Source organism: Rattus rattus, chromosome X (genome assembly GCF_011064425.1).
Source record: "Rattus rattus isolate New Zealand chromosome X, Rrattus_CSIRO_v1, whole genome shotgun sequence".
Taxonomy (NCBI): Eukaryota; Metazoa; Chordata; class Mammalia; order Rodentia; family Muridae; genus Rattus; species Rattus rattus.
Genome location: NC_046172.1, coordinates 32,815,723 through 32,840,310, shown reverse-complemented (window position 1 = coordinate 32,840,310; position 24,588 = coordinate 32,815,723). Strand labels below are relative to the sequence as shown.

Here is a 24,588-nt window from a genome sequence, read left to right as displayed (position 1 = left end):
ATAGCATGTCGTGTCCTGACCACCACGCATGCTATAGCACAATGAGGCCCCTCTATATATACACTACAATATATTTTGAATTTGAAACAACCTAAAATCAACCAGGGAAGAGCTCAGTGAACAGTTCTCTGGCTCGTGTTAGCCTAAGGACATTTCCTGTGAGACATTTGTCTTAGTTTGTCTGATTGAGATGGAATGGTCTATCCTGATGCAGATGACATCCCATTTCATGGGCAGGGCCCTGGATTATAAGGGAACTAAGCACTAAGCATGTACACATAAATTCCACTCTGCTCTTTACTGTGGATATGACTTGCTGCTTCAAGTTCCTGCCTTGACTTCCCTGCAATGATGGACTGTAACTTAGAATTGTAATCTGAACAAACCCCCTTCTCCTTTAAAGTTGCTTTTTCTCAGGTATTTTATCACAACAGACATGAAACTTACTAGAGTGGGTGGGGGATAACCAAGTAGAAACCCCAACATGCTTTGATTTTTGGAGCCCTCTTGAAGAATCCAGGCAACAGCTTCCAAATGAGCTATACCCCACAATCATAGAAAACTGGATCTGTGAATCCCAGGGCCACAGCTAAGACATTCTGTGTGCTGCATTTGTAAATAGTTATGTGTGGTAGTTCTTAGCCCACAGGAATAATATGCTCCTCTGTTTCAGACTGTAGGAGTCTGTAGTCTTTGAATTTTGAGAATATGTTTAAATATTCATAGATACAAAGGCTTATAAAGAAAACCAATTATATTGAATTACAGTTAAGTCAATTTAAAAGGATATACATACTAATCTCCATGATATTTTACTAATGCATTAAGTACAATTAAATGGCAGATCTAGAACAGTCATAATTTTATAGTAATGACAGGCATAAATGCTATTTTTGAGATCTTTATAGGTACTACGATAGGTAAAAGTCCATTATTTCTATTAGTAACAAAGCCTTTGGTTTTGCTAGTACTACTAAGCAATTTTACCTACATTTCTAATGTGTCACATTTCAGTTGAAGGCACATGATAACAAAGATGAAATTTATCTCATTCATGTTTAGAGAACTTCAAGAATTAATGGATCCCCTGGTTCAAATCTCCTAGTCAGGTTTAGAGCCATTATGATTTTATAGTGCTTATTGGATGCCCACAAGTATGCCCCAAAATGCCCATATTAACTCTACCTCCTACCTGTTGAAGCAGACACTATTATTGTCCCCATTTTAAAAACAAATTGAAATAAGTTTCAAATAGGTAAGTACACTTTCCAGGATCATCCATCTATATTGGATGGAGCTTTACTTAATCCTTGGTCCTTTGAATTTTTCAAATCGCTGTGTTTGAAATGCAGGGAGACTGCCTTTTTTTTTTCCAGTATTGATGTGCTTCTTGTTCACATGACTTCAGAAAAAAAAAAAAAAAAAAAAAAAACCCATGGTCTGCTACATACCTACACAAACAAAAACCCCTTAATTTTTCTTCTGATAATTGTGCCACGAGGAAGCTACCTTTAGGAAAGGACCACAGTACAAAGATATCATTTGAAAATATATTTGTCATAAAGTAATGCTTATTTTTTAATCAAACTGGAAGAAGCACAGTAAGATAATGGTATGTTGGGTAGGCATTTAAGTATAATACAAACTTTTGTAATTTTTGCTTATGAAAACATCTTTTTTTTTTCTTTTTTGACACGAGAACACATTTAATGCAACATGCAGCTCTGTGGCCTGACCTGGGATTTCTCCCCACAATCCCACAATGCTATTTGCAAAACCCCTTTTCCATGGCCTCAGTCACTTCAGGGTGTAGAAAGCCGCTGGCCAAACATTCGATGTCATCCAGTATTAGGCGGCACAAGGACCTGTCATAATCCCTCTGTAGTTGTTCCAGGACCCTGCTGGCATCTCCTATACTGAAGTGAGGGGCCAGGCCTTTGGAGATCAGCTGCCAGATGGGGATGGCTGGGGAGTCGCCCAGTCTCTGGGCAGACCCTTCTTACAGTAGCACCTTCTCCCAAGGCTTAACAACTAGGTTGAGTTTAGAGTTGGGGCCAATGTTGTAATCTGACAGTCCCTTCTCATCTGCTAGGGCCTTGCCCTTGAACAGCAGATGTTGCTGGCACACAGGGACATTCAGCTTATCTGTGACCAGGTGCTTCAGTGTAGACACTAGCTCGTCCTCAGCCTCCTGTAGGCTGCACTCACTGCCCTGGAGCGCTTTCATGGTCATCTGCATGGTGTCCACAGCACCGTCCACTATGGCCAACGCAAACCCCAACGGTCTCCTACTGCGGACGTTGCCCCGGGCATGGGCCAGAACCACCTATCGCCGCCAGAAGCCATGAAAGGAGCGCCAAAAACCATCTTTTATTTAACCTAGTGATAATATAAGATAGTCTGTTCACAGTTTGATATTTACAATGGAAATAGTTTTAGAAAATTCCACTGGCTAGGCTAGGAAGTAAAATCTTGATGGGATAGATTCCTCTACCTAACTCCTCAGTGTCATGGCTTTTCCTCGGCCTCCTGACCTCACTTACTTTACAATATTCTAATTTTTAGAGATTTTTCAGAGAATCTAGAATAAGACTTACTATGAATGTGGCAAGGATATTGGTTGTAATACTTCTCCATGGAATAAAGTAAGTTGCCTTTGTTAAAGTTCTTTAGATTTTCCATTTATAACTATAAGCATTCAAAATGGCTGATCCTGGTTCATTATTGGATATATGCTATGCTAATCATTGCTTTTCCTTTTAATTTCTCATATTTCTACCCATAAAAGTCTGAATGTGTTCAGTCCTTTGAAGATGTGTTGGGCCTTCTTTTCTGTTCCTAAGAACAGTGCATTCTTAAGGCTACTTTCATTTGGAGTTTGAATTTTAAAATGCAGCCATTAGTTCCAATTTCTCTCTGACAACGTTCTTAAACTTTGGGATGGTTTCTGAAAGATTTTTCTCAAAGGAGGTATTTTTACCTTCTGAAGTGTTAAGATTCCTGCTGTCTCTCCCGTCCTGTTTATTAAATTCGCAGAGCTGATTTCAGAGTTCATGCATTTCCTTTCTTTCTCTTCATTTTTCTCTAAAGGTGGCTAAACATTTGTTCCCAGCTGAGCTCCTCTCCTAGCTGCAGGGAAGCGTTCATCAGTTTCTGCTGCTATTGGCTCTGCCTTCTTGAGCAAGAACCTGTCACAGCACACATCCTGCTTGTCGAAATGCTGTTTTCACACGTTATTAGGATTTCAGCAGGACTAGAGCAAAGTTTACTCCTGTGCTATTTGGAAAGATAGGTTTGCTGAAGGATAAGGTAAACAAGATTTCAGCAGAGATGTTTGTTTCAGAAGTCTATACAAATAGAGTCTGTTCTTGTGCCTTTCATCTTCAGCATGTTACAGAGGCCTGGGATTATTTAATTAGGATACTTATAAGGATTTTCTTTTTGATGATGTCTTTTGTTTTGCCATTGCTCAGGCTAACCTGAAATTTGCTATGTGTGTGGCCAAAATTCCCAGCAATTTTCCTGCTTCATCATCCTGGGTACTGGGATGATAGAAGTAAACCACCATATCTGGCTTAATTATGTCTTTTAAATGAAACTGATAAGAAAAGAAAAGGTACATATGTATGTGCATATGTGTGTGGTAGGGAGGAAGTACTGTATTGATCTTTCTGTTTGATGCTTTTGATTCTTTGCATTTGTCTGTGGATCCAGGCACCATTTGGTGTCTTCTTTATTCTAGTACCTGTAGTTTTTGTTGTTCTTGTCAAATACCTTGTATTTTTACATTAGATTTTTAAACAATACAAAAAATTAGTAATCACACAGTATTTTATTTTTACACTGCTTAAAGATCAAACTCAGGGCCTTGTATGTAATAGGGAAAACAGGTCTACTGTTGAGCAATTTCCTTAGTCCTTGCTTCTTTGAGACTTGGTCACCTAAGGAATTCAGTGTGGCTTTGAACTAGTTTGGTATCCCAGGCTAGCCTTGAATGTGCAATCCTTCTACTTGTGCCTCTTAAGTGCTGGGATGAGTGCTGGGATGATAGATGTGCCAATATCTATAAATGAACTTATTAACCTCACCCCTTTCCCCTGCCCAAGTACATGGAATGTCATTCCAGAACCTTCATTGTTCCTCATAGTAAGTTAGATATTATTTATTGGAATTCCTTTATCCATGAGAGTTTTCCTTGTTGCTTTAAAGGTTTTATGTCTTGTCTTGGTAAGGATTTGTGTGTGCAGGTATAAATGCATATGGAGGCTACAAAAGGATGTGAGGTATCCTACCTTATTACTCCTTGCCTTGTTTCTTTGAAACAGAGTTTCTCACTGAGCCCAGAGCTAGGCTAGCAGCCAATTATCTTGTCTGCCCCTAACAGCACCAGACTTACAGGCATGCAGCCATACCTGACTCTTTATGTAGGTGCGTGTGGGGTGCATGTCACAGCCCCTGTGCGAAGGTCAGAGGACAACTTGTAAGGTCCTAGGATTGAACTCAGTTGTCCACGCTTTGAAAGCAGCTTTCCCCAATGTACCATCTGGCTGGCCCTACTTGTTTATTTTTAATTAACAGAGAAAATGTTTCATTATGGTCTTTTGAGACATGGTTTGTCTTTGTCAATCCTCCTGCTCCCATTTTCACCTCTCTCTCTCTCTTTGCTTCCTGCTTTCTGCCCTTTCATCCCCAGTAGTTCTGATTTTTCATTTTGAAACATGGCTTCCTTTAGAGTGTGCGCGCGCGTGTGTGTGTGTGTGTGTGTGTGTGTGTGTGTGTGTGTGTGTGTACATATATATATGGCTTTTTAAAAGGCATCGGCTTTTAAGTTCAGTATTAGGTCTTTTCAAAAGTAGGTACTGCCTGCTGTTCCCTGTCTTATGATTTACCCTGTACTATTTCTTCTCAGGTTTTCTGTGTTTTACTGAAAAGATGGTCATTTGAGGTAGTTTATTATTGCAGCCGTGTTTATTGATTTCCCTCCCACCTCTGGGCCTGCTGCTTGTGTAACTTTCATGTTAGTTTTGTGACTTGGTTGGACTACAGTGAAGTCTGTGTCACTATATTGTGCCACTCTTAATATGGCTCCTTCAAGGGCACAGCCCTGGGTAGGGGCACTTACTTTAATCTCCCCATGAATGACTGTTACAGCTGAGCTCTTGAACTATCTTGCACTTTGCTATCCCTGTCATGCTTCTAATTAATCTTGCTGTGTGGGTGTTACACCTAGTTGTTAGTCTCCATTATTAACTGATAGGTCTAAACTACTTTTTACATGTTTTTTATAGATTTCTTTATTTACATTTCAAATGTTATTCCCTTTCCCGGTTTCCTCTCCATAAGCCCCCCTATTCTCCCCCCCTCCCCCATAAGGGTATCCCCCCCCATTCACCCCCTTACCCCCCCCCAACATTCCCCTGCCTTGGGTGTCCAACCTTGGCAGGACTAAGGGCTTCCCCTTCCACTGGTGCCCAACAAGGCCATCCTCTGCTACATATGCAGTTGGAGCCCTGGGTCAGTCCATGTATAGTCTTTGGGTAGTGGTTTAGTCCCTGGGAGCTCTGGTTGGTTGGCATTGTTGTTCTTATGGGTTGCAAGCCCTTCAGCTCTTTTTCAATCTTTTTCTAATTTCACCAACAGGGCTCCAGTTCTTAGTTCAGTGGTTTGCTGCTAGCATTCACCTCTGTATTTGACATGCTCTGATTGTGTCTCTCAGGAGAGATCTACATCCAGTCTCTTTTAGCATGCATTTTTTTTTAGCTTCATCAATCTTATCTAATTTTGGTGACTGTATATATATATGGGCCACATGTGGGGCAGGCTCTGAAAGGCTGTTCCTTGAGTCTATGCTCCAATCTTTGCCTTCATATCCCCTCCTATGAATATTTTCCCCTTTTAAGAAGGAATGAAGCATCTGCATTTTGGTCTTCCTTCTTCTTGAGCTTCCGGTGGTTTGTGAATTTTATCTTGGGTATTCTGAGTTGTTTTGCGAATATCCACTTATCAATGAGTGCATACCAGGTGTGTTTTTCTATGATTGAGTAACCTCACTCAGGATGATATTTTCTAGTTCATTCCATTTGCCAATGAATTTCATGAAGTCATTGTTTTTGATAGTTGAGTAGTACTCCACTGTGCAGATGTATCATATTTTTTGAATCCATTCCTCTGTAGAAGGGCATCTGGGTTCTTTACAGCTTCTCGCTATTATAGATAAGGCTGCTATGAACATAGTGGAGCACGTGTCTTTGTTGTATGTTGGAGCTTCTTTTGGGTATATTCCCAGGAGAGGTATAGCTGGGTCCTCAGGTAGTGTAATGTCCAATTTTCTGAGGACCCTCCAGACTTATTTTTTAGAATGGTTGTACTAGTTTGCAATCCAACCAACAATGGAGGAGTGTTCCTATTTCTCCACCTCTTTGCCAGCATCTGCTGTCACCTGAGTTTTTGATCTTAGCAATTCTGACTAGTGTGAGGTGGAATCTCAGGGTTATTTTGATTTGTATTTCCCTGATGACTAAGGATGTTGAACATTTCTTTAGGTGATTCTCAGCCATTCGATATTTCTCAGCTGTGAATTCTTTGTTTAGCTCTGTACCCCATTTTAATAGGATTATTTGGCTCCATGGAGTCTAACTTCTTGAGTTCTTTGTATATTTTAGATATGAGCCCTCTATCAGTTGTAGGATTGGTAAAGATCTTTTCCCAATCTGTTGGTTGCCATTTTGTCTTAATGACAGTGTCCTTTGCCTTGTAGAAGCTTTGCAGGTTTATGAGATCCCATTTGTCAATTCTTGATCTAAGAGCATAAGCCATTGGTGTTCTGTTCAGGAAATTTTCTGCACTGCCCATGTGTTCGAGATTCTTCTCCGCTTTTATTTTTCTATTAGTTTGAGTGTATCTGGTTTGATGTGGAGGTCCTTGATCCACTTGGGCTTAAGCTTTGTACAGGGTGATAAGAATGGATTGATTTGCATTCTTCTACATGCTGCCCTCCAGCTGAACCAGCACCATTTGCTGAAAATGCTATCTTTTCTCCATTGTATGGTTTTGGCTCCTTTCTCAAAAATCAAGTGACCATAGGTGTGTGGGTTCATTTCTGGGTCTTCAATTCTGTTCCACTAGTCTATCTGTCTGCCTCTGTACCAATACCATGCAGTTTTTATCACTATTGCTCTGTAATACTGCTTGAGTTCAGGGATAGTGATTCCCCCTGAAGTCCTTTTATTGTTGAGGATAGTTTTAGCTATCCTGGGTTTTTTGTTATTCCAGATGAATTTGCAAATTGTTCTGTCTAACTCTCTGAAGAATTGGATTGGTATTTTGATGGGGATTGCATTGAATCTGTAGATTGCTTTTGGTAAAATGGCCATTTTTACTATATTAATCCTGCCAATCCATGAGCATGGGAGATCTTTCCATCTTCTGAGGTCTTCTTCAATTTCTTTCTTCAGTGTCTTGAAGTTCTTATTGTACAAATCTTTTACTAGATTGATTAAAGTCACACCGAGGTACTTTATATTATTTAGGTCTATTATGAAGGTGTCGTTTCCTAATTTCTTTCTCGGCTTGTTTCTCTTTTTGTAGAGGAAGGCTACTGATTTATTTGAGTTAATTTTATACCCAGCCACTTTGCTGAAGTTGTTTATCAGCTTTAGTAGTTCTCTGGTGGAACTTTTGGGATCACTTAAATATACTATCATATCATCTGCAAATAGTGATATTTTGACTTCTTCTTTTCGATCTGTATCCCCTTGACCTCCTTGTTGTCTGATTGCTCTGGCTAGAACTTCAAGAACTATATTGAATAAGTAGGGAGAGAGTGGGCAGCCTTGTCTAGTCCCTGATTTTAGTGGGATTGCTTCAAGTTTCTCTCCATTTAGTTTAAAGTTAGCAACTGGTTTGCTGTATATGGCTTTTACTATGTTTAGGTATGGGCCTTGAATTCCTATTCTTTCCAGGACTTTTATCATGAAGGGGTGTTGAATTTTGTCAAATGCTTTCTCAGCATCTAATGAAATGATCGTGTGGTTTTGTTCTTTCAGTTTGTTTATATAATGGATCATGTTGATGGTTTTCCATATATTAAACCATCCCTGCATCCCTGGGATGAAGCCTACTTGATCATGATGGATGATCGTTTTGATCTGTTCTTGAATTCAGTTTGCAAGAATTTTATTGAGTACTTTTGTGTCATATTCATAAGGGAAATTGGTCTGAAATTCTCTTTCTTTGTTGGGGTCTTTGTGTGGTTTAGGTAAAGGAGTAATTGTGGCTTCATAGAAGGAATTTGGTAGTGTTCCGTCTGTTTGAATTTTATTGAGTAGTTTGGACAGTATTGTTATGAGGTCTTTTATGAAGGTCTGATAGAATTCCGCACTAAACCCATCTGGTCCTGGGCTTTTTTGGTTGGGAGACTTTTAATGACTGCTTCTATTTCTTTAGGAGTTATGGAGTTGTTTAAATGGTCTTTGGTACCTGGTATTTGTCTAGAAAATTGTCCATTTCCTCCAAATTTTCCAGTTTTGTTGAATATAGGCTTTTGTAGTAGGATCTGATGATGTTTTTTGAATTTCTTCTGATTCTGTTATGTCTCCCTTTTCATTTCTGATTTTGTTAATTTGTACACACTCTCTGTGCCCTCTGCTTAGTCTGGCTAAGGGTTTATCTATTTTGTTGATTTTCTCAAAGAATCAGGTTTTGGTTTTCGTGATTCTTTGTAAAATTATTTCGCTTTCTACTTGGTTGATTTCAGCCCTGGGTTTGATTATTTCCTGTCTTATACTCCTCCTGGGTGAATTTGCTTCTTTTGGTTCTAGAGCTTTTAGGTGTGCTGTCAAGCTGCTGATATATGCTCTCTCCTGTTTCTTTCTGCAGGCACTCAGAGCTATGAGTTTTCCTCTTAGCACAGCTTTCATTGTATCCCATAAGTTTGGTTATGTTGTACCTTCATTTTCACCAAATTCTAAGAAGTCTTTAATTTCTTTCTTTATTTCTTCCTTGACCAAGTTGTCATTGAGTAGAGCGTTGTTTAACTTCCAGGTATATGTGGGCGTTCTTTCCTTATTGTTTTTATTGAAGACCAGCCTTAGTCTGTGGTGGTATGATAAGGTGCATGGGATTATTTCTATCTTTCTGTATCCATTGATGCCTGTTTTGTGACCGATTATATGGTCCATTTTGGAGAGGTGGTGAGAAGAAGGTATATTTTTTTTTTTTTTTTTGATGTGATGTTCTATATAAATCTATTCAAAACTTCTGTTAGTTTTTCTATGTCTCTGTTTAATTTCTGTTTCCATGATCTGTCCATTGATGAGAGTGGAGTGTTGAAATCTCCCACTATTATTGTGTGAGGTGCAATGTGTGCTTTGAGCTTTAGTAAGGCTTCTTTTATGTATGTAGGTGCCCTTGCATTTGGAGCAGAGATATTTAGGATTGAGAGTTCATCTTGGTGGATTTTTCCTTTGATGAATATGAAGTGTCCTTCCTTATCTTTTTGATGACTTTTGGTTGAAAATTGATTTTATTCGATATTAGAATGGCTACTGTTCCTTGCTTCTTCAGACCATTTGATTGGAAAGTGTTTTTCCAGCCTTTTACTCTGAGGTAGTGTCTGTCTTTGTCTCTGAGGTGTGTTTACTGTAGGCAACAAAATGCTGGGTCCTTATTATGTATCCAGTCTGTTAATCTCTGTCTTTTTATTGGGGAATTAAGTCCATTGATTTTGAGAGATATTAAGGAATAGTGATTGTTGCTTCCTGCTATATTTGTGTTTGGAGGTGGGAATATGTTTGTGTGCTTCTCTTCTTTTGGCTTTGTTGCAAAAAGATTACTTTCTTTTTTTTCTAGGGCGTAGCTTACCTCCTTGTGTTGTGCTTTGCCATTTATTATCCTTTGTAGGGCTGGATTTGTAGAAAGAAACTGTGTAAATTTGGTTTGACGTGGAATATCTTAGTTTCTCGATCTATGTTAATTGAGAGTTTTGCTGGATACAATAAACTGAGCTGGCATTTGTGTTTTCTTAGGGTCTGTATTACATCTGCCCTGGAACTTCTGGCTTTCATAGTCTCTGGCAGAAGTCTGGTGTAATTCTGATAGGTCTGCCTTTATATGTTACTTGACCTTTTTCCCTTACTGCTTTTTAATATTCTTTCTTTGTTTTGTGCATTTGGTGTTTTGACTATTATGTGATGGGAGGAATTTCTTTTCTGGTCCAATCTATTTGGAGTTCTGTAGGCTTTTGTATGTTTATGGGCATCTCTTTCTTTGGGTTTGGGGAAGTTTTTTCTATGATTTTCTTGAAGATATTTACTGGCCCTTTAAGTTGGGGAGTCTTCACTCTCTTCTATACCCTATTATCCTTAGGTTTGATCTTCTCATTGAGTCCTTGATTTCCTGGATGTTTTGGGCCAGTAGATTTTTCCGTTTTACATTATCTTTGACAGTTGTGTCGATGATTTCTATGGAATCTTCTGCTCCTGAGATTTCTCTTCTATCTCTTGTATTCTGTTGGTGATACTCACATCTCTGACTCCTGATCTCTTCCCCAGGTTTTCTATCTCAGGGTTGTCTCCTTTGTGCTTTTATTGTTTCTATTTCCATCTTTAACTCATTGATGGTTTTGTTCTTTTCCTTCTCCTGTTTGCTTGTTTTTTCCAATATTTCTTTAAGGGATCTTTGTGTTTCCTCTTTAAGGGCTTCTACTTGTTTACTTGTGTTGTCCTGTATTTCCTTAAGGGTATTATTTATGACCTTCTTAAAGTCCTCAATCATCATGATAAAATGTGTTTTTAAATATATATCTTGCTTTTCTGGTGTGTTTGGATATCCAGTGTTTGCTTAGGTCAGAGAACTGGGCTCTGATATTGCCAAGTAGTCTTGGTTTCTGTTCCTTGAGTTCCTGCACTTGCCTCTTGCCATCAGGTTGTCTCTGCTGTTAGCTTGTCTTGCTGTTTCTGATGGTGACTTGACCCTCCTGTAGGCCTGTATGACAGCACTCCTGAAGACCTGTTTTCCTGTTTTCTTTTTAGCCAGTTACTGGGAACAGAGTGTTCTGCTCTCAGGCGTGTAGTTGCTTCTGGTGGCTTTTAGGTCCCTGTGCCCAGAGGGGGCACAGATGGCACAATGTGTTTTCCCTTGATTCAGGAATGTGGGCAGAGAGTAGTCTCCTCTGGTTTCACAGTAGTATCTGCACCTCTGCTGGTCTAGCTCTCCCTTCCATGGGATTTGGGTGCAGGGGAGCTGACTGGTTCAGTTCAGATCCAGGTACAGTCTGGACCATGGGGCTCCTGCAGCTTGACTGCTCCTATATTCCTGTGTCCAGAGGTACTATACAGTTTCCCCTTGAGCCAGGGATGTGGGCAAGGTGGGCAGAAGTGGCAGTCTGTCCTGTCCTGCAGTCTCAGGATTGCCCACACTTCTGGGTATTCAGTTCTCTCTCCCACGGGATTTGGGAGCAGGGGCTGTGAACTGGGATCAGAGAAGTTTGGGGCCACAGCCAGAAACCGGAAATGCCCAGTCCCAGAGGACTTCTGCCTTTGTGTGTCCTAAGTTCATCAGGCAGGTCACTTGGAGCAGAAAAGTTGATCTTACCTCTGGTCTCAGGTATGTAGTCGCTCCTGGCAGCTGGCTTTCAGCTCTCTGTGAGGGTAGCAACTGGAAGGATCCAGCCCCTACTGTTCCTAGGTCCCTGTGCTTGGGGGTTTAGGTGGCATTAGGGTTTTTTCTCTTGAGTCGGGAATGTGAGCAGAGTTCTCAGGAGTGTCTGCACCTCTGATCTACTTAATTTTAATATATTCTTATAAATTAAAGTTTGGTCACTAAGAAAGACTGAACCAAAAATTATCTCTACCTACCACATACAGTTAAAACAGCTTTCATCCTCTATTCCAGACAAAACAGGAAAGTAGCAGGATTTGAAGCCTTAATTTCTAAGGCCCTGCCACTACCTGCTTGTATTTTAGGTCTATGCACTCCTTTCTTTAGTGCTTCCCTGTTTATAAAGTTATTTCCATACACACATGCATACACATGCGTACATACATATTTACTCTCTAATAAGTATTTTTGGTGTGTCCGTTGATAAACTATGAAGAGTTTGAACTATCTGTGCACAGGGTGCTATATAGGTGATTTATAAACATCAGAATCACTTGGGTCCTTTTCTCTAAAAACCTGAAATCAAATTATACCACCAGGGACAACTTTGCCAGGTTTTGTTTAAAAGCTGTGTACTGATGAAGGGCAGGGAAATCATGCTCATAACTATTGTTTATATGTGAAGGCAAAGAGACAATCTCAGTCAATCATATTTCCCAGGAAGAAAGTCTAATGTGCTCTCCACTAGAACAAAGTTCAATACTAAATCAATATGACAGAAAGCAGTAAGCCACCCCACAGATCTCCATCTGAATCTGCAGATCACCCCTACCAGTGGGCTACTAACTGACAGAAGTTGTGGGCAGCTCTCACAATAGCTGCTTTTTCTTCTTTCTGGGGACAGAACCTTAACTGCTGGAGGACAATTTAAAACTTGTCTTTGTCATTACTGTTTGCAAACTCTGATGAGTATTTGGAACAATCTAGGCCCCAAAGTTCCTTCTGTTGTAAAATATGAACCATCAATCTTGAATTACATTTCTCTTGAAAATACTCCACTCCTACCATCATCCCCCCTCTTCCCTCAGTCTCAAGTCCTGTTCTCGAAGCCTGTGCTAACCTCAGGAAACTCCTTTTAGCTGTCTTTTTCTATAGCTTACTCTCTAAAAAATTTATAACTGATCTACCTTTCATTTAATGCCATAGTGCTGCTAGGCTCCTCATAGCTGTTTGCCACCCATCTCTTTTCCCATTGCCCATAGTCTTGAAAATTCCCCATGCTGCATTACACATAAAGTCAACTCCATATTGAGAGCTACAAAGCTGTGCTTACAGCCATTTCTTCAGGCACGACACTATACTGATTGCCTGGAGCGGGCAAGGTAGGCAATAGCTTCTCTTGTGTTGATACTTTGTTCTATGATACAAGGGGAGAAGGGCAACCCTGAGTCTTCTTAGTTTGCATCTCCAACTATGAAATCTTCATCTTTTCAATGATCAGGGGCAAAACCATTCAGAACATAGGATGTTGTTGTTGTTGTTGAGTCATTGTCATTGTCTTTGCTGTTGCCTCCTCCTAGAATAGAACTTCTGTTTTTTAAAAAAAAAAAAAAAGATTACCTCACTCGGGATGATATTTTCTAGTTCCATCCATTTCCCTATGAATTTCATGAAGTCAATGTTTTTGATAGCTGAGTAATATTCCATTGTGTAGATGTGCCACATTTTCCATATCCATTCCTCTGTTGAAGGGCATCTGGGTTCTTTCCAGCTCCTGGCTATTATAAATAAGGCTGCTATGAGCATAGTGGAGCATGTGTCCCTGATCATTTGGGTATATGCCCCAGGAGAGGCATAGCTGGGTCCTCAGGCAGTTCAATGTCCAATTTTCTGAGGAACCTCCAGACTGATTTCCAGAATGGTTGTACCAGTCTGCAATCCCACCAACAATGGAGGAGTGTTCCTCTTTCTCCACATCCTCGCCAGCATCTGTTGTCACTTGAGTTTTTGATCTTAATTATTCTGACTGGTGTGAGGTGGAATCTCAGGCAACCCAATCACAAAAGAACACACATGGTATGTACTCACTAATAAATAGATATTAGCCCAAAATCTAGGAATACCCAAGATACAATTTACAGACCACATGAAGGTCAAGAAGAAGGAAGACCAAAGTGTGGATGCTTCAGTTCTTCTTAGAAGGGGGAACAAAATACTCACAACAGGAAATATGACAACAAAGTGTGGAGCAGAGACTGAAGGAAAGGCCATCCAGAGCCTGCCCCACCTGGGGATCCATCCTATATATATTTACCAAACCCAGACAGTATTGTGGATGCCAAGAAGTGCATGCTGACCGGAGCCTGATATAGCTGTCTCTTGAAAGGCTCTGCACAGACCATGACAAATACAGAGGCAGACGCACTCGCAGCAAACCACTGAACTGAGAACAGGATCCCCAATGGAGAAGTCAGAGAAAGAAGCTGAAGGGGTTTACAACAATGTCAACCAACCAGACCCACCAGAGCTCCCAGGGACTAAACCACCAAGCAAAGAGTACACAGGATGGGTCTATGGCTCCAGCCGTGATATGTAGCAGAGGATGGCCTTGTTGGCCTCAATGGGAGGAGAGGCCCTTGGTCCTATGAAGGCTCAATGACCCAGTATAGGGAATGCCAGGGCAGGGAGGTGGGAGTGGGTGAGTGGGTGGAGGAGGACCCTTGTAGAAGCATGGGAAGTGGGGATGGGATAGAGAATTTCCAGAGAGGAAACCTGGAAAGGGGATAACATTTGAAATGTAAGTAAAGAAAATATCCAATAAAAGAAAAGAAAAAAGAATAATCTAGCATAAAATTGAAAGTACAGTAAATTCAATCTGTGATCTAAAAATTGGGGGTGCTGATTCTTTTAATCACACTTGATAAGAATAGAGCATCTCCAACACACCAAGACATGGTATCATCCTAGACTCTGCTGAAAAGAATCCTGTCTTCTTGGCTACACTGAATATAATTTCTGCCACTTGAGGCTAAAGAGATTATGGCTCAGGTGCTCCAGAATTATTTTACTTTTCTTATTACTATTATTGAAGTTTCCTGAACAGTGTTTTTTTTTTTTTACTTATTGTATATCCTTAGGACCTTTTACAGAAACTTTAAATGGTTTTTAAGCAGGAATTAAACTGGTTACAGTCATTTTTCTGGAGATAGACTCTGAGGTACTTGGGATACTTCTAGTTTGACACAAATACCCTTAAAATAAACTATAATTCTTCAAACACATTTTACCTTCTGTACTTTACCAATGCATTTGGTGTTTTCCTCCTTCAGTCTAAAATTGGAAGTCCTTTGCTATAACCATTAGTTTCAGTTTAAACAACATTTCAACTTTGAATATGCAAATTAAATTAATTTAATTTTCCTTAGCAACATGGATTTCCTAGCAGGAAAGAGGGAAAAAAAATGTCTCTGACCCACCAAAACCTTAGTTTGCTTAGCATTTTGATCTCTGAGAACTTCAAAGTAGTAGGAAGAGGGAAGGAGCTTTCATTCCTTGGATACAGGCAATTTTAATTCCTGGCAATTGTGAAGTTATGAACCACATTTCTGCAGTGATTATCCACACAGATGAACTTTTTTCTATTTGTAATATTGGCACTTAAGTTTTATGGGTTTAATGCCAGCCAATAGCTGGTACCCTCAGGGATGGTTTGCAGCTGCTGTTTCACAGCCCAGTAATTATTCTCAGAGAACCCCATTTTCATAGTTAATGGGCATTCTGAAGGCTTAGTTTGAGACAAGCTAGATCTGTTATTTATTTTATAAGGCTTCAGAGTTAAGAATTTTTAAAGATATTTGTATTTTCTTTATAAGAGTATTTTCCTGCCTGTATGTAGCATGTAGTGACCACAGAGGCCAGAAGAGGCTGATGGACTTCCTGGAATTGGAGTTACCAGTGATTATGAATTGCTGCCATGTGGGTGCTTAGAACTGAACCTAGGTCTTCTGCAAGAACAGTCAGTGCTCTTAACCACTGAGCCATCTCTCCACACCCAAGAATGGGTTATAGAAACATTTTCTAAATATTTGGAAATGAGAAAATTAATTCATGGCATACACAAATCTGAAATTTGAGCTTGTATTCATACATACACTTGTATTGGCACATGGCCCCTACTCCTGTGTTTGTGTCTGTGTTGTAAATCCACACTCCCTATAGCTAAGTATAGTACCGGAACAGGTACTCCAAGTTCTACAGAACTAAAATTACTGATCCTGTGGCCTTCAGGTAAAGCTCACCCTAGTTTGAAATGTGTTTTAGTGAGACAGTGTTGGTAATTTGTTAATAGATTATTTTAAAAATGTGACATAACACAGTGGGCCTAAACAGTGCAAAAAGACAATTTTAGGACAATTATGAAATTTAAATTAAAGTAGAAACAAAGAATGCTACCTATACTTCCATAAAGCAGATTATAAGTTGTAAATTTTCCACATTTTCTGCTTTATCTTAGATCATGATATGAAAATTTCTCTGTAATACATTTATTTTTAATTTAAAAGCAGTCTTGTCTCTTATTCAATATCCAGTTTGAAGGCACACAGTATACTTTTAAAATTACATTTTGTGTAATTGACATGCATTCATGTGACTTATGTTTATGTGAGTGCATGCAGATAGTACCAGTGGTTGATGTCAGCTATTTTCCTAAAAGTGCTTTCCTCATTTTTTGTTACAGTCTCTCATTCAACCTGAGGAACATCTGTTTGCCTATGGTGGCTGTCCAATGTGCTTTAGGGCTCTGCCTGCCATGCCTGTCAGCACTAACCAGGTTTATAAACAAAGGCAGGTCCTGCTTTCATTTGGGTTTTGTGGCTCCCAACTCAGGGTCTTACACTTGTGTAGCAGACGCTGTACTGAATAAACCACCTCCCAACCTCACAAAAGTATTTTCTGATGTTAAATCTTTACTATGTCCTACATCCTATGCCTTATTACTTTAGTTCAAAAGTACTTTTAATTTGGAAGAAATTAGATGAATGGTTCTTCTTGCCATATAAATACTTTCAAAATTCAAAGTTGAGATATAGGAATTTAAAGGTCTAAAATTTTTTTTCAGGGACTGGGTCTCTATGTGTGTTAGGCTAGCCTTGAACCTAGTATAGAGCTGCAGATAGTCTTGAACTTCTGGTCCCCACCTCTGTCTCTGAAGTGCTAAGATTACAGGCATATACCACAAACCTAGTTTAAGGACCATTGGTGATAAAGGTTGAAATTTTTAAGCTAGTTTTCCTGAAAGTTTAAAGAAAAGATTGAGTACACGAAGGGAGTGTGGAACATGCCTATAATCTCAGGATCTGGGAAGTGGAAGCAAGAGGATCCATGACTTCACAGTTCTCTTGGGCTACACAGTGAGTAGCACTGTGCTACTCCACAGGCCAGCATGGGCTACATGACACTTAGTCTCAAATGAATTATACCAGCTTGGTGACAGTCATTGTGATTTGCAGCTAGGGGGCAGTGGTCTAAATGTAATCTGACTAACCCAGAATTCACTGAGGCTGTTTCTAACTAGATATATCTAGCAGGACCTGGAGTGGCATTAGCTTACTGAGCATCCCTACTCAGTCTTAGTTCCTGTTGGATTTGCATTCAACTAAACATCTAACCTTTTCTTTTTTCCCCGTAGTCCATGCAATATAGGATTTACTTTTAGTTATTATATTTAAATTTTTCATACATATATTTTTAATCATATCTTCCTCTCCCCAACTCCTCCCAGATCTTTCCTCCTTCCTCCCCACCCTGCTTCATGTTTCTTCTAATGTCCCCTTCTCAAAAATCAAAATAAAAACCCAATAGACAAAACTGCTAAAATAAACAAAACAAAACCCCACAGAACAACACATGGAGTTCATGCTATAAGTTCACATGTTTATTAGTTTTGTTGTATCAGAAACTCACTGTCTGCTTAGAGTCATCCTCAACCTCTGGCTCTTAACAATCTCTCTGCCTCCTCTTCTGTATCCCTGAGCCTTAAGGGAGGGAGGGTTGATAACTGACATTCAGTTAGGACTGGTTGCTCCAAAGCCTCTTGCCTTTGCACACTGTCAGTTATGGTTCTCTGTGGTAGTATGCATCAGCCAAAAGAACCTTTCTGATGAGGATTGAGTGAGATGCGTTGGTCTATGGGTATGCAGTATGTCATTAGAGCCATTTTATTGCTCTGTTTCTTTAGCAGAAGAGTAGTAGGTTTTCCCCAGGCCATGACCAGTCTGGTCTCAGGTTGTTGGCTACTTGAGCAGGCTCCATCTCATGGAGTGGGACTTAAATCCAGTCAAAAGGTTGTTGGTTATTCCATAACATCTTTCCCACCATTGCCAGTATATCCTGTAGTCAAGTCACTGTTATAGGACGTAGGGTTTATAGCTGTGTGACACCGATGCTTACTTTTCTCTTCTGGTACTGTGCAGAGTAACTTCCAGCAACGTAAAATGATCATCAGTGTTTGCTTGGGTACCAGCTCGACTTCTCATGTTTGATGACATAAAGGCATTGTATTCAGGAATATGGCCTTACTATCAGGTTGTAGAGAGCAGCAATATCTCCTGGGGGGGTGGTCCATGGCAACCCTTTTGGCCACAATTCAACAAGATGTAAACAATTCATAGTATAAATCTCCAGTTATTTTCAAATACAGTTTTCAAAGTCAGGCCCCTGGTCTCCATTCTTTTTATTGTATATGTATGCCAAATTTATTTGAATGTTTATATAAATATATATCTATTATCTTCTATCTATACTATATATAATTATTGAGTTTAAGAATTTCATGTAAAGATGTTATAGCCTTTAATGTATTAAAAATTGAGTGCTGAATTAATGACTTTTAAAGGTAATGCTTATACTTTTCAAAGGATCATGATTTAATCAACTATAATTATTCTGTAGAACAAAAAAGATGTTGCTTTATATGAGTACTGCATAATGCTGTAAATTATTTCAGATTTTTTCACAAAATATTTGAAAATAATCATATGTATCAATATGTGATTCTCATAAAACCATTTTTACTCACAAAAGTTAATAGCACCTGTATTAAATCATCAAATAATGTGGGCTTTAATTTACACTAAAAACCAATATGCCAATTGATAATCTTTGATTTTCGAGGATCCAAAAGTCTTTGTGGTTTGCAGGACAGATGACGAGCTTATATGGTTTCTAAAAACTTAAAACCTCTTTAACATTTTTGCCAATGAAATTAGAGGCAAACTAGTAGCAATTTGAAATTGAGTGTTTTCTGTTTTGAGCCTAATAGATTTGTAATGGTATCACACAAAGTGTTGTCCATATTGCACACCTTTCTCCTTCCCTATCCTACCAGGCATACAGCTAAGGGCCATAGCTGTGTACTTCTGTATCACTTGCTTTCTGAAACACTTTTTTTTTATTTTTTTACAGGCATCTATGGAAATTATTATTTCATCCCCCACATGTGACACCGTGTAGCTGATTATTTTGCTGTGAGATGATGCCCAAAGGAGAGCCTCGGAGTACATGCAACCTTCAACTGGGACACCATCCTAGGCCCGCTGTGTATGCCCCTGGTGGAACAGGTTCACTAGCCTCCTTAAGGATATTCAAAAGACTTCATGGTAATTTCTGTCAGACATTAAAAATCTGAGAGTCTTGTGGAAATTCCCCCTCAACTTTCAGGAAGGCGGTTTGAGGTATACTTTGAAGTGATCAGGATACCTGGAGAATGGGGTTCATTGGCTGTCCACTTAGTTGTCCTGAGTTCATTAGTACTCCCTCAGTTCCTCCCCACTAAGCTGAGTTCTAAGATGAAGCCAGAAGAAAAAGAGAACTGAAGTTTAGATGGTCAGAATTGGGCCTGAGGCTAGCCATAGTTCCCTATGTGACCTTGATTTGTAATTTCTTCTTTGTGACTCTTTTTTCCTTCAGAAAATGGGAAACTTAACTCCATGATTGTTGTTAGAGCTTTTTTCAACTCTTAAGATTCTGTGTTTTTAGATAATTACTGAATATAACTTTTATACTTTCAGTTATTCAGGTTCTGAAAATGCCAAGCAAGGTCATTCTGACCTTAAGTTTTTTATAAGCATGCATTGAGTCAAGCTTCAACTAACCTGACCTCAGGATGTCCTGTGGCATGTTATCCATAGATTGACGTCATAGGGTATGGTGTCCACTCAGAGGTGGACAGGTTTGATATGAATCCTGACTTAGATGATTGCTCACTGGATAGTCTTTGAGAAATCACTGCCTTTTTTTGTACCTTAATGATCAATAAGCCATACCTTTGGTATTGTTAGTTGAAAATTAAAGGCAGAAAATTATTCTTAACTAGAGGATCCTCATTGTTTTGCTCACAGCCAATTTAAAGGATTTATTCCTGTAAGTTGTGTCATAAGAAGGATTTGTTCTTCCAAACAAATGAGAATCCAAAGGACTACAGAACTGACTTGTAATGAAATGTCAAGGAACACAGGTCATGCTTTGGCTCAGATCCTTTGGCACCCTGAACTGTGGAGGGTTACCATCAAAGTGCTGCATGAAAGACACATAGTAACAACTCTCACCTTTTCTCTCCTCTTGCCTTTCCTTGGGATGCAGACTTTAATGGGAAGAAGTCTCAAAACCCTAATGGCAGCAACAGAAAACAAATAAGGGTACTTTGACACCTTTCTGGCTATTATTTACATCAAAGGAAAAATTTGTAGTGGAATTTAGAGAGAAACCTCTCCTAATAGCATGTTTTTTAGGTCAAATGAAAGGTGCATAGCTTAAATCTAGCCGATTTGAGGAATCATGTCTTTAAGAAGTAGGTTCAAGTTTGTTTCTCATTCATTTAATTCCAAGTATTAGGAGGAAAAGAAGCTGTGGGAGGGTTGTTTTAATTTCAAAGGCTCAAAATACCTATTGGTACACTTTATCCTGTGACTGGTGCTTGACAGTGGTTAATGAGGATGTTAATGGTGCTTATGTTTAAAAACCTCTGTAACTTAGAAGAATGACAAGAGGTAAATTTTAGCCAAGTACCAACTCTGGCAAATTTATTATCTTTTTATCTTGAGTCTTGTGTTTGAAAGTACTGGAAACCATTTCAAGTCCACAGTGATTAAGAGCATACCAGACACAGAAATGGCTACATACTGTGTATCTGATGTCTCCAACATGTCAGGCATAATTTCATTTGCAAAAAGTTACTGTTCTTATTATATTTTATTTTAAGTGATTTTTTCAGTTACTTTTTGAAAACCAGACTAAAGTATAATTTTTTATTCATCAGGCCAAACTAATAACACCTTAATGGCCTTGATGCCTTTTATAGTCTGCTGAATGGGCAATAGAATGTAACCCTAACTTAATGACTCATTCGGTCAATAACAGAATTTTAAATACTGGCAGGACCTACTAATTTGCTCATCATTAGTGTAATGGCATTTGACAAATAAGGAAATAGAGTAAAGCAGTGCCGTGGTATTTTTTACATTAGAAACCTTTCTGTGGCTATTACTCTATTCTTTAAATATTAATTGAGGTCTTATTAGGAACATTGGACCAGGCTGTACTATATGCACATTTATGTGCCACTATTTTATAATTATTCAGACTCGGTACCATCTGTTCTCATTTTATTTATTTTTCCTTTACAAAGCTTATTATTTAGTTTAGTCTTTCCTAAATTTATTCTTTATGGTTATTTATATAATTTCAGCCTCTTAGTGGGTTGATACCATTACCACTTGGTAATGCCGGCTCTATTTAAAAGTACTTGGAAACTTAAGTCAATCTATGGTCATCATTGTAAGTTGACTTGTACAACTAAATTAGATTCTTCAAGTCTTAAATTAAATATTAATATTGGTTGTATGAAAGGCAATGAAAGACATTTCAGGGTAGATTTACACTGTTTTAAATGTTTTTACATACCCTTTGGTTTAAATGCTCAAAAGAGGAACATTTTTACTTTATATTAGAAGACATTTTGCAGAAAAAAAAATATAACAAAAGCTAAGGTGACAATTGTCTGTAATCTTCCTGGCATGTCCTCTTTATACCCCTTGTGGGATTGCTTTCGAGAAAATTACCACCCAGTTTCAAATCTCCTACACCTAGGAACCATTTCACCTACTAACTAGGAACACTTAGAAGATGAGAATGTTTCTAAAATGAGTGTATTTAGTTTTTCATGTCTTTTGGAGTTTGTTTTGGCTTTTGATAATCCATTGAAAATTCTATAGACTGTCTGAAACTTCAGCTTTGAAGATATTTTAAGGTTGTAATAAACTGAATTTTATTATCACTTACTAGTTTATTTCTGCAGTATTAAAAAGTGAGACCTCATCTTATGTTTATTGGTATGGAAGGCTCAGGAATTGGCCAAAGGTCCTTATGTGTTGTGAGAACCATGCTTGTTTGAGCACTCAAGAGTCCTGGATGCCTGGATGCCTGTATATGGTCAAGGGGTTTTGTTTCTTTCTCAGTGTTTATTATAAAGAAACATTGTTAAGTAACTGATTGAAAGCCAGAGAGAAATACCAAAGATGAACTGGAAAAGAGCTGACTCTAGGATCAAATTCATGGACAACATTGAGGTTCTGACATCAGACATCATCATTAACACTTCTGTCCTACCGTGATATCCAGGTATGAAATGGTAACTTAGGTCTGGCTAACATATGCCTGACTTTTCTTTTTATAAGAATTCTTCATACAAAGTATGGATACTTCTATTAGGAGTGTGATGAAAAGCTGCTCTATCTAAATAGGTGTGTAACCTGGTGATGGAGGCTATTGTATGCGATTTTAAGAGATGATTTGTCTTCTCCAGAGCTGGAACACGCACTGCAACAAGAGGTCCCTATTTGTATGAATTTCTTGAAAAGAAGAAACTAAAGAAAATAATAACAACAACTATAACAATAATAATAATAATAATAATAATAATAATAATAATAATGAACAATGCTCAATTCTTACGTAATCTAGATTCATTAAGTCCTCCTAACCTCTGGTTTAGGTTTGCCATTATTATGCTGTTATATTTTTAAATAAAGGAATTAAGTAACCTACCCAAACTCACAGTGCTGTAAAGTCAAAGATTCAAACATAGGCTTGCTTCATTGCCCTTGTTCCCATTAAACCTTCAATTCATCTTTTTCTTTGTACCACCACTCATCAGTGAGGTAGCAGCAGCTGGGCTATGTTACAGAGCTAAGGGTAGAGATGGTTATTCTAAAAGTAGCACGGAGAGAGTTACTGAAGACTTTGAGACAAGTGATAAGGTGTAAATAGGAAGGAAAGTGAGGTTCCCTTTCCAGTTGCAGGAGTTTTCGTTGTCCTGCATCTCTTCCTTCTGGAAGCACAAAGTCTAACATGCTTTCCTTGTAGAATACTGCAAAGCTACATTGCAGGTACGTGTTCTGTACACCTAAATGATGGAGTTATCCATTTATGATCTGGATCAAGGACAGAGTTAGCTACTAAGGAACCCATGGCCTGAGTGACAAACAAATATAGCTATGTGCCTTTAATAATGGGTGGCTCTTATGCAACAAAAAAGATGACTGACTTTTCTTGAAGTAGTTCTTTTTGGTATTGATTTTGCTGTTATTTGGAGACAGGGTCTTGTATAGCCCATTGGGCCTTGAACTTGCTGTGTAGGTGAATGACTTTGAACTCCAGATGCTCCTGCTTTTCACTCCCCAATACAGTGACTAGAGGCATATGCCACCATACCCAGCTCTTGAAATGTTTCTTGGAGTGGCTGGATTTTTTTCTGCCCTTCCCTTCCTGAATGCCTTCGGTTGTTAATTTTACATCAATAGAACTCTTAGGCTTAAAGTAGAGCTGAAGGTTCCAGGAATATATTGTCTTCTCTTTTCTGAGACTGCAGCACCAAGGTCTAAAGCCTGGTGTCAGATACCTGTAGGAAGATCCTCTCTGCTGATGGCTAGCAGAGAGTTTGCAATACTAGTATTTCTATGCTTGGGTAAAGTAATTGTTAATGGCACTGAAAAATGGGACACACTTGGTGGATGTAACCCTAGGGTAATATGCAGCATTTGGAACAGTAATTTTTTCAACCTCGGGTATTTGGCACTGTCTGAAGAGATATTCCATTTGTCAAAAACTGACTTGTAGAAAGGGTACTTGTGTCTTCCTGGTTGGGAGGCAGAGTACCCATCTAACAATACACAGGGACAACGTCAGAGCAGAGATGTGAGCCCAGAATATCAGCAAGTGCTGCAGTTAATTTCCTAAATTACATTAATTTGATTAATTTAGCCAAAGTATGAAGAAGTAAAATGTTTCCTTCATTTGCATGGGAAAGTGACTAGGTTTTCTTGTATTTATCCAACTCATTTTAACACAGTTCTGCTGCTGGTATTAACCCTCCCATATTTAGCACAATATCTTTTCCTGTTACCAAGCTCACTTGCCCTCTTTTTGCAGGATGCACCAAATTTTCTCTTGATCTTTGTGTGCCCTCTGGTAGCAGGTATCTCTGCTCTGTCTCATCTATTTTCTGATATTTTTTTCTCTGTGTATGTCAGGCTACATTAACTTCACTAAATACTATCTGCAAAGAACGGTTTTCTTTTTAAATTTGGGCTGTCTAATGTTTATAATTATTCAGAAAAATCTATAAAGAGCTGTTTGTCTCTCTCACTCAGACCCTTTTGCCAACAGGACATGACGAGCAATGGTCAAACTTGTAGAAACATTGAAGATGCTGCCTACATGTGACTTGGCTGATCAGCACAACATTAAGTTTCACTATGCATTTGCACTGAATAGGTAAGGATGGTTATGTGTAGGACTTGCAGATGTGTGATCTGTTAAATTCTTCTGTTGTCTTTTCAACAGTCATCAGATACAAGTCATATGCTAACTGCCAAAGGTATGAAAATATACACGATACTCTGCCTTTGGGACATATGTCTAACTTTAAGATCA

The 24,588-nt window shown here is 38.8% G+C and overlaps 1 protein-coding gene and 1 pseudogene across 1 annotated transcript in view; one reads left to right on the top strand and one right to left on the bottom strand.

Annotated features, from left to right (window-relative positions):
* The window catches only part of Map3k15 (mitogen-activated protein kinase kinase kinase 15), a 167,553-nt gene that overhangs the window by 26,283 nt on the left and 116,682 nt on the right, over positions 1 to 24,588 (top strand). The gene's annotated exons all lie outside the window — the stretch shown is intronic.
* On the bottom strand, positions 1,731 to 2,269 carry LOC116888278 (annotated as a pseudogene).